The 10,000-nt window shown below is 63.2% G+C and overlaps 2 non-coding genes across 2 annotated transcripts; both read left to right on the forward strand.

The window, feature by feature from the left end:
- The first annotated feature begins 2,174 nt into the window (after positions 1 to 2,174).
- Positions 2,175 to 2,293, forward strand: LOC131867381 (5S ribosomal RNA). Its single transcript, XR_009365939.1, has one exon. It is a non-coding gene; the product is annotated as a 5S ribosomal RNA (ribosomal RNA).
- A 5,915-nt stretch (positions 2,294 to 8,208) lies between these two features.
- LOC131867377 (5S ribosomal RNA) lies at positions 8,209 to 8,327 on the forward strand. Its single transcript, XR_009365935.1, has one exon. It is a non-coding gene; the product is annotated as a 5S ribosomal RNA (ribosomal RNA).
- Positions 8,328 to 10,000: the final 1,673 nt, after the last annotated feature.

A 10,000-nucleotide genomic window follows, 5' to 3' on the forward strand; every position in this document is an offset into this window, starting at 1 on the left:
GTAACAAGTTGGGTGTTAGGATGGGTGAGTGCTAGAGTGGGTGCCAAGGTGGGTGGGTGCTAAGGTGGATGCCAAGGTGGTTCACAGGGTGGGTGGGTTCTAGGGTGAGTTCCAAGGTGGGTCACAGGTTTAGTGCTAGGGTGCGTGTCAAGGCGGGTGTCGAGGTGCCTGGGTGCTAGGGTGTGGATGCCAATGTGGGTCATAGGGTGGGTACTAGGGTGGGCTGCAATGTGGGTGCCAAGGTGGGTAACATGCTCGGTTGGTTCTAAATTGGGTGTCAGGGTGGGTGTGCACCCACCTTGCCCGAGGTGGGTGCCAAGGTGCCAGTGTGGGTGGGTGCTAAGGTGGATGCCAAGGTGGGTGAGAAGGTGGGTGATAGGTTGAGTGGTAGGATGGGTGGGTGCCAAGATGGGTCACAGGGTGGGTGCAAGGGTGGGTAGGTGCTAGGGTTGGTGTCAGGGTGGGTGGGTGCTAGGTTGGGTTCCAAGGTGGGTGCGAGGGTGAGTGTCAAGGTGGGTCACAGGTTAGGTGCTAGGATGGGTGAGTGCTAGGGTGCAAAGGTGCCAGGGTGGGTGCTAGGATGGGTCGATGCTAGGGTGAGTGGCAAGGTGGGTCCACAAGTGTCAAGGTGGGTGCCGAGGTGGGTGCCAACTTGGGTTCCAAGGTGGGTGCCAAGTGGGCGACTGCTATGGTGGATGCCAAGGTGGGTCACGGGGTGGGTGCCAAGTTGCTAGGTTGTGTTCCAAGGTGGGTGCCAACGTGGCTGCTAGGGTGCGTGGGTTAAAGGGTGTGTCACAACGTGGGTGCCAGGATGGGTGCGCACCCACACTGGCCAAGACGGGTGCAAGGTTGGGTTCCAAGCCCGGTCACAGGCTGGGTGCTAGGATGGGTGGGTGCCAAGGTGGGCACCAGGGTGGGTGCACCCACCCTGGCCAAGGTGGGTCACGGGGTGGGTCCTAGGGTGGGTAACAGGGTGGGTACTAAGGTGCGTGCCAAGGTGGGTCATGGGGTGGGTGCCAAGGTGGGCACCAGGGTGGGTGTGCACCAACCCTAGCCAGGGTAGGTCACGGGGTGGTTGTCGGGGTGGGCGTCAAGGAGCCAAGGTGGGTGGCAAGTAGCCAAGTTGCGTGCCAAGGTGGGTGTCGGGGTGGGTGCCAAGGATCCAAGGTGGGTGCCAAGGAACCAAGGTGGGTGTCTGGGTGGGTGCCGAGGTGGGAGCCAGGGTGGGTCCCAAGGTGAGTGCAAAGGTGGGTGCCAGGGTCAAGGTGAGTGCCAATGTGGGTTCCAAGGTGCCAGGGTCAGGGTGAGTGCCAATGTGGGTTCAAAGGTGCTAAGTTGGGTGCGAGGTTGGGTGCGAGGGTGGGTGGGTGCCAAGGTGTGCTAGGTGGAAGCCCGGGTGGGTCGGCATCCCATGGGTGTCGAGTTGGGTGCCTGATGGGTGCTTCTTGTCAAGTTTTAGTCGTCGGGACTCATTTCGAGCCTTAGAGGTCGTTTCTTGTCCGGTTGCCCTGTCTTCGACCTGGGAACCCAATTTTGGTCCTCGGGTCCCATTTTTTTTTGTCTCGCATCCCACTTTTGGCCTGTGGCCTTTTCGGGGTCGATTCTCGTTTTGGGCATCAGAGCATGTTTCTTCTCCTAAAACCCAATATTTGTTTATTAAGTCTCGGAACACATTTTTGTTCTCGTGGACCCATCATGGGTCTTGGAACGCATTTGTGGTCCTTGGGTCCCATTTTGCATCCCGAAACTTGTGTTTTGGTGCTTGATCCCTATTTTGGGTGCCCACCTTGCACCAAGTGCGCACCCGGGGCAAACCGAGCGCCTTGGTGCACCGGGGCAAGATCGAGCGTGCACCCGAGGCGCCCCGAACATGCACCAAGGTGCACTCGGCCCACATGTGAGCGCAGGTCGTTGCGCCCGAGGTGGTGTGTGGGCACCGCGTTGCAGACGGGACACTGCACGCACACGACGCCCCGTCCAGGTGCACGCACGTAGGCCGGGCCGGGTGCACACCCGACGCCCTAGCAAGGTGCGCGCACCCGGGCAGGGCTCACACTTGGCGAACGGGGCGCACTTCGCGAGGGAGGGTGTGCACCTCGACGGGGGTGGGTGGCCGGGGTGGATTCGCACGTGGGTCGCGGTTTGCTAAGTACACACTGCGACAAGCTCATAACGGGTGCGATCATACCAGCGTTAGTGCACCGGATCCCATCAGAACTCCGCAGTTAAGCGCGCTTGGGCCGGAGTAGTACTAGGATGGGTGACCTCCCGGGAAGTCCCGGTGTTGCACCCTTTCTTAGTTTTTCGCCGGGCGTCGCAATGCTATTTGAATAAACCTTTTGCCCGTTTGCGTTCTCGTCGGGGCCGGGCCGGGCCGGGGTGCGCTGCCCGCACTACCGCGCGCGCGGGGGCGACACCGAGCGCGCACCCGAGGCGCCCCGAGCACACAGGCCACGGTGCAACCCGGGCGTTGTGCGCGCACCCCGGTGCGCCCGAGGTGCTGCGCGCGCACCCAGGTGAAATCGGTGTGCACCTCGGCCAGTGCGCGCTCGGTCGAGTCGCGCACGTTGGCCAAGGTGCACGGTGATGTTTCTTACTCTAAGGTTCCGCACCAGACGCCCGGGACAGGTGAGCGAAGCTGGGCGGGGCCGGGTGCGCGGCCGGGGCAGGTGCACGCAGCTGGAGAGAGCTTTGGAGCACACCAGAGGTGCGCACCTTGGAGCACACTTCGGAGCGCACCAATGATGCGCTCCATTCAAAAGTTTCCTGAAAAGGCAAAAAAAGTTGAGATTATAGAATTTCCCACTTGAGAGATTGTAAAAAAAAAAAATTTAAAATGAAGGAAACGCGGGTGCCAAGGTGTGCGCGCCCGGGTGCGCAGCCCAGCCAAGGTGTGCGCACCAAGGCGCCCACCCTGGCGAAGGTGCACGCAAGGTGCGCACCCGAGGCAAACCGGACAATTAACCCAACTTTCGACTTCGCGCGCACCTGCGCACCTTGGAGCGCACTTCGGAGCGCTCCTTGGTGCGCACCAATCTTGGGCACCTCGGAGTGCACCATGGCGCCCACCAAGGTGCGCACCCGGGGCAAACCGAGCTCCGACTTCGTGCGCACCTTGGAGCGCACGAAAGGTGAGCACCATGGCGCCCACCAAGGTGCGCAGCCCAGCCAAGGCGTGCGCATCAAGGTGCGCACCCTGGCGAAGGTGCGCACCCGGGGCAAACCGAGCTCCGACTTCGTGCGCACCTTGGAGCGCACAAAGGGTGCGCAACCCAGCCAAGGTGTGCGCACCCCGGGCAAACCGAGCTCCGAATCGTGCGCACCTTGGAGCACACTTCGGAGCCCTCCTTGGTGCGCACCGATGTTGCGCACCTCGGAGCGCACCCGGGGAAAACAATGCAATTAACCCGACTTTCGACTTCGTGGGCACCTCAGAGCGCTCTCGGGTTCGCACCTCGGAGCACACCGAGGTGCGCACCTTTGATGCGCTGCCTTCACCAATTTCCAGAAAAGGCAAGAAAACATTGAGAAGGTGTGCGCACCGAGGTGCCCACCCTGGCGAAGGTGCACGCGAGGTGCGCACCCGGGGCAAACCGGGCTCCGACTTCGTGCACGCCATGCTGCGCACCTTGGAGGGCCATGGTGCGCACCTTGGAGCACACTTCGGAGCGCTCAATGGTGCCCAACCCAGCCAAGGTGCCCACCGCGGCGAAGGTGCACGCGAGGTGCGCACCCGGGGCAAACCGGGCTCCGACTTCGTGCACGCCGCACCTTGGAGCACACTTCGGAGCGCTCCTTGGTGCGCACCAGGGCGCGCAACCCAGCCGAGGTGCCCACCCCGGCGAAGGTGCACGCGGGGTGCGCACCCGAGGCAAACCGGGCTCCGACTTCGTGCACGCCATGGTGCCCACCGCGGCGAAGGTGCACGCGAGGTGCGCACCCGGGGCAAACCGGGCTCCGACTTCGTGCACGCCGCACCTTGGAGCACACTTCGGAGCGCTCCTTGGTGCGCACCAGGGCGCGCAACCCAGCCGAGGTGCCCACCCCGGCGAAGGTGCACGCGAGGTGCGCACCCGGGGCAAACCGGGCTCCGACTTCGTGCACGCCATGGTGCCCACCGCGGCGAAGGTGCACGCGAGGTGCGCACCCGGGGCAAACCGGGCTCCGACTTCGTGCACGCCGCACCTTGGAGCACACTTCGGAGCGCTCCTTGGTGCGCACCATGGTGCCCACCAGGGCGCGCAACCCCGCCGAAGGTGCACGCGAGGTGCGCACCCGGGGCAAACCGGGCTCCGACTTCGTGCACGCCGCACCTTGGAGCACACTTCGGAGCGCTCCTTGGTGCGCACCAGGGCGCGCAACCCCGCCGAAGGTGCACGCGAGGTGCGCACCCGGGGCAAACCGGGCTCCGACTTCGTGCACGCCATGGTGCGCACCAGGGTGCCCACCGCGGCGAAGGTGCGCACCCGGGGCAAACCGGGCTCCGACTTCGTGCACGCCGCACCTTGGAGCACACTTCGGAGCGCTCCTTGGTGCGCACCAGGGCGCGCAACCCAGCCGAGGTGCCCACCCCGGCGAAGGTGCACGCGAGGTGCGCACCCGGGGCAAACCGGGCTCCGACTTCGTGCACGCCATGGTGCCCACCGCGGCGAAGGTGCGCACCCGGGGCAAACCGGGCTAGGACTTCGTGCACGCCGCACCTTGGAGCACACTTCGGAGCGCTCCTTGGTGCGCACCATGGTGCCCACCAGGCCGCGCAACCCAGCCAAGGTGTGCGCACCAAGGTGCACGCGAGGTGCGCACCCGGGGCAAACCGGGGTCCGGCTTCGTGCACGCCGCACCTTGGAGCACACATCGGGGCGCTCCCGGGTTCGCACCGGCGTTGCGCACCGTGGTGGGCACCTCGGAGCGCACCGTGGTGGGCACCTCGGAGCACACCAAGGTGGGCAGCGAGGTGCGCACCTTTGATGCGATGCCTTCACTAATTTCCATAAAAGGCAAAAGAAAACGAGATTTTAAAATTTCCGTTTTGAAAGATAGTGAGAAAAAGGGAATGCTGGTGCCATCTTGAGCCCGCCCTGGTGCGCAGCCCAGCCAAGGTGTGCGCACCAAGGTGCCCACCCTGGCGAAGGTGCGCGCCCGGGCAATTAACCCAACTTCCAACTTCGCGCGCGCCAGGGTGGGAGCGCACCCAACAACCGGGCCTGGGAAGAGCCAATGCGAGAAACCCCACCAAACGCTCTGACAAAAAAAGAGGGGGCGCTCCAGTAACCCCGCTTCGGAGCGCACCCTGGGCAAACCCAGCCAGGGTGCCCACCCCGGCCAAGGTGCAGGCGAGGTGCGCACCCGGGGCAAACCGGGCTCCGACAACGTGCACGCCGCACCTTGGAGCACACTTCGTAGCGCTCCCGGGTGCGCACCTCAGAGCACACCAAGGTGGGCAGCGAGGTGCGCACCTTTGATGCGCTGCCTTCACTAATTTCCAGAAAAGGCAAAAAAAAGAGGAGATTTTAAAATTTCCGTTTTGAAAGATAGTGAAAAAAACGGAACGCGGGTGCCATCTTGAGCCCGCCCGGGTGCACAGCCCAGGTAAGGTGCCCACCCTGGCAAAGGTGCGCACCCGGGCAATTAACCCTACTTCCGACTTCGTGCGCGCCAGGGTGGCAACCGGGCCTGGGAAGAGCCAATGCGAGAAACCCCACCAAACGCTCCGACAAAAAAAGAGGCGGCGCTCCAATAACCCCGCTTCGGAGCGCAGCCGGGGCAAACCCAGCCAAGGTGCCCACCCCGACGAAGGTGCACGCGAGGTGCGCACCCGGGGCAAACCGGGCTCCGACAACGTGCACGCAGCACCTTGGAGCACACTTCGAAGCACTCCCGGGTGCCCACCGGCGTTGCGCACCGTGGTGGGCAGCGAGGTGCGCACCTTTGATGCGCTGCCTTCACTAATTTCCAGAAAAGGCAAATAAAAATGAGATTTTAAAATTTCCGTTTTGAAAGATAGTGAAAAAAACGGAACGCGGGTGCCATCTTGAGCCCGCCCTGGTGCGCAGCCCAGGCAAGGCATGCGCACCAAGGTGCCCACCCGCGGTGCACACCCGGGGCAAACCGGGCTCCGACTTCGTGCAGGCCGCACCTTGGAGCACACTTCGGAGCGCTCCTTGGTGCGCACCATGGTGCCCACCAGGGCGCACCCGGGGCAAACCGGGCTCCGACTTCGTGCACGCCGCACCTTGGAGCACACATCGGAGCGCTCCCAGGTTCGCACCAGCGTTGCGCACCTTTGATGCGCTGCCTTCACTAATTTCCAGAAAAGGCAAAAAAAAACGATATTTTAAAATTTCCGTTCTGAAAGATAGTGAAAAAAACGGAACGCGGGTGCCATCTTGAGCCCTTCCTGGTGCGCAGCCCAGGCAAGTTGTGCGCACCAAGGTGCCCACCCTGGCGGAGGTGCGCGCCCGGGGCAAACCGGGCTCCGACTTCGTGCACTGCATGGTGCCCACCAAGGCGCGCAACCCAGCCAAGGTGCCCACCGCAGCGAAGGTGCACGCGAGGTGCGCACCCGAGGTGCACACCCGGGGCAAACCGAGCTCCGACTTCGTGCACGCCGCACCTTGGAGCACACTTCAGAGCGCTCCTTGGTGCGCACCAGGGCGCGCAACCCAGCCAAGGTGCTCACCCCGGCGAAGGTGCACGCGAGGTGCGCACCCGGGGCAAGCCGGGCTCGGACTTCGTGCACGCCGCACCTTGGAGCACACATCGGAGCGCTCCCGGGTTCGCACCAGCATTGCGCACCTTTGATGCGCTGCCTTCACTAATTTCCAGAAAAGGCAAAAAAAAAAAAAAAACGAGATTTTAAAATTTCCGTTTTGAAAGATAGTGAAAAAAACGGAACGCGGGTGCCATCTTGAGCCCGCCCTGGTGTGCAGCCCAGGCAAGTTGTGCGCACCAAGGCACCCACCCTGGCCAAGGTGGGTCACGGGGTGGGTCCTAGGGTGGGTAACGGGGTGGGTACTAAGGTGCGTGCCAAGGTGGGTCATGGGGTGGGTGCCAAGGTGGGCACCAGGGTGGGTGTGCACCAACCCTAGCCAGGGTAGGTCACGGGGTGGTTGTCGGGGTGGGCGTCAAGGAGCCAAGGTGGGTGGCAAGTAGCCAAGTTGCGTGCCAAGGTGGGTGTCGGGGTGGGTGCCAAGGATCCAAGGTGGGTGCCAAGGAACCAAGGTGGGTGTCTGGGTGGGTGCCGAGGTGGGAGCCAGGGTGGGTCCCAAGGTGAGTGCAAAGGTGGGTGCCAGGGTCAAGGTGAGTGCCAATGTGGGTTCCAAGGTGCCAGGGTCAGGGTGAGTGCCAATGTGGGTTCAAAGGTGCTAAGTTGGGTGCGAGGTTGGGTGCGAGGGTGGGTGGGTGCCAAGGTGTGCTAGGTGGAAGCCCGGGTGGGTCGGCATCCCATGGGTGTCGAGTTGGGTGCCTGATGGGTGCTTCTTGTCAAGTTTTAGTCGTCGGGACTCATTTCGAGCCTTAGAGGTCGTTTCTTGTCCGGTTGCCCTGTCTTCGACCTGGGAACCCAATTTTGGTCCTCGGGTCCCATTTTTTTTTGTCTCGCATCCCACTTTTGGCCTGTGGCCTTTTCGGGGTCGATTCTCGTTTTGGGCATCAGAGCATGTTTCTTCTCCTAAAACCCAATATTTGTTTATTAAGTCTCGGAACACATTTTTGTTCTCGTGGACCCATCATGGGTCTTGGAACGCATTTGTGGTCCTTGGGTCCCATTTTGCATCCCGAAACTTGTGTTTTGGTGCTTGATCCCTATTTTGGGTGCCCACCTTGCACCAAGTGCGCACCCGGGGCAAACCGAGCGCCTTGGTGCACCGGGGCAAGATCGAGCGTGCACCCGAGGCGCCCCGAACATGCACCAAGGTGCACTCGGCCCACATGTGAGCGCAGGTCGTTGCGCCCGAGGTGGTGTGTGGGCACCGCGTTGCAGACGGGACACTGCACGCACACGACGCCCCGTCCAGGTGCACGCACGTAGGCCGGGCCGGGTGCACACCCGACGCCCTAGCAAGGTGCGCGCACCCGGGCAGGGCTCACACTTGGCGAACGGGGCGCACTTCGCGAGGGAGGGTGTGCACCTCGACGGGGGTGGGTGGCCGGGGTGGATTCGCACGTGGGTCGCGGTTTGCTAAGTACACACTGCGACAAGCTCATAACGGGTGCGATCATACCAGCGTTAGTGCACCGGATCCCATCAGAACTCCGCAGTTAAGCGCGCTTGGGCCGGAGTAGTACTGGGATGGGTGACCTCCCGGGAAGTCCCGGTGTTGCACCCTTTTTTAGTTTTTCGCCGGGCGTCGCAATGCTATTTGAATAAACCTTTTGCCCGTTTGCGTTCTCGTCGGGGCCGGGCCGGGCCGGGGTGCGCTGCCCGCACTACCGCGCGCGCGGGGGCGACACCGAGCGCGCACCTGAGGCGCCCCGAGCACACAGGCCACGGTGCAACCCGGGCGTTGTGCGCGCACCCCGGTGCGCCCGAGGTGCTGCGCGCGCACCCAGGTGAAATCGGTGTGCACCTCGGCCAGTGCGCGCTCGGTCGAGTCGCGCACGTTGGCCAAGGTGCACGGTGATGTTTCTTACTCTAAGGTTCCGCACCAGACGCCCGGGACAGGTGAGCGAAGCTGGGCGGGGCCGGGTGCGCGGCCGGGGCAGGTGCACGCAGCTGGAGAGAGCTTTGGAGCACACCAGAGGTGCGCACCTTGGAGCACACTTCGGAGCGCACCAATGATGCGCTCCATTCAAAAGTTTCCTGAAAAGGCAAAAAAAGTTGAGATTATAGAATTTCCCACTTGAGAGATTGTAAAAAAAAAAAATTTAAAATGAAGGAAACGCGGGTGCCAAGGTGTGCGCGCCCGGGTGCGCAGCCCAGCCAAGGTGTGCGCACCAAGGCGCCCACCCTGGCGAAGGTGCACGCAAGGTGCGCACCCGAGGCAAACCGGACAATTAACCCAACTTTCGACTTCGCGCGCACCTGCGCACCTTGGAGCGCACTTCGGAGCGCTCCTTGGTGCGCACCAATCTTGGGCACCTCGGAGTGCACCATGGCGCCCACCAAGGTGCGCACCCGGGGCAAACCGAGCTCCGACTTCGTGCGCACCTTGGAGCGCACGAAAGGTGCGCACCATGGCGCCCACCAAGGTGCGCAGCCCAGCCAAGGCGTGCGCATCAAGGTGCGCACCCTGGCGAAGGTGCGCACCCGGGGCAAACCGAGCTCCGACTTCGTGCGCACCTTGGAGCGCACAAAGGGTGCGCAACCCAGCCAAGGTGTGCGCACCCCGGGCAAACCGAGCTCCGAATCGTGCGCACCTTGGAGCACACTTCGGAGCCCTCCTTGGTGCGCACCGATGTTGCGCACCTCGGAGCGCACCCGGGGAAAACAATGCAATTAACCCGACTTTCGACTTCGTGGGCACCTCGGAGCGCTCTCGGGTTCGCACCTCGGAGCACACCGAGGTGCGCACCTTTGATGCGCTGCCTTCACCAATTTCCAGAAAAGGCAAGAAAACATTGAGAAGGTGTGCGCACCGAGGTGCCCACCCTGGCGAAGGTGCACGCGAGGTGCGCACCCGGGGCAAACCGGGCTCCGACTTCGTGCACGCCATGCTGCGCACCTTGGAGGGCCATGGTGCGCACCTTGGAGCACACTTCGGAGCGCTCAATGGTGCCCAACCCAGCCAAGGTGCCCACCGCGGCGAAGGTGCACGCGAGGTGCGCACCCGGGGCAAACCGGGCTCCGACTTCGTGCACGCCGCACCTTGGAGCACACTTCGGAGCGCTCCTTGGTGCGCACCAGGGCGCGCAACCCAGCCGAGGTGCCCACCCCGGCGAAGGTGCATGCGGGGTGCGCACCCGGGGCAAACCGGGCTCCGACTTCGTGCACGCCATGGTGCCCACCGCGCCAAGGTGCACGCGAGGTGCGCACCCGGGGCAAACCGGGCTCCGACTTCGT

This window comes from Cryptomeria japonica, unplaced genomic scaffold (assembly GCF_030272615.1).
Source record: "Cryptomeria japonica unplaced genomic scaffold, Sugi_1.0 HiC_scaffold_169, whole genome shotgun sequence".
In the NCBI taxonomy this organism is placed as follows: domain Eukaryota; kingdom Viridiplantae; phylum Streptophyta; class Pinopsida; order Cupressales; family Cupressaceae; genus Cryptomeria; species Cryptomeria japonica.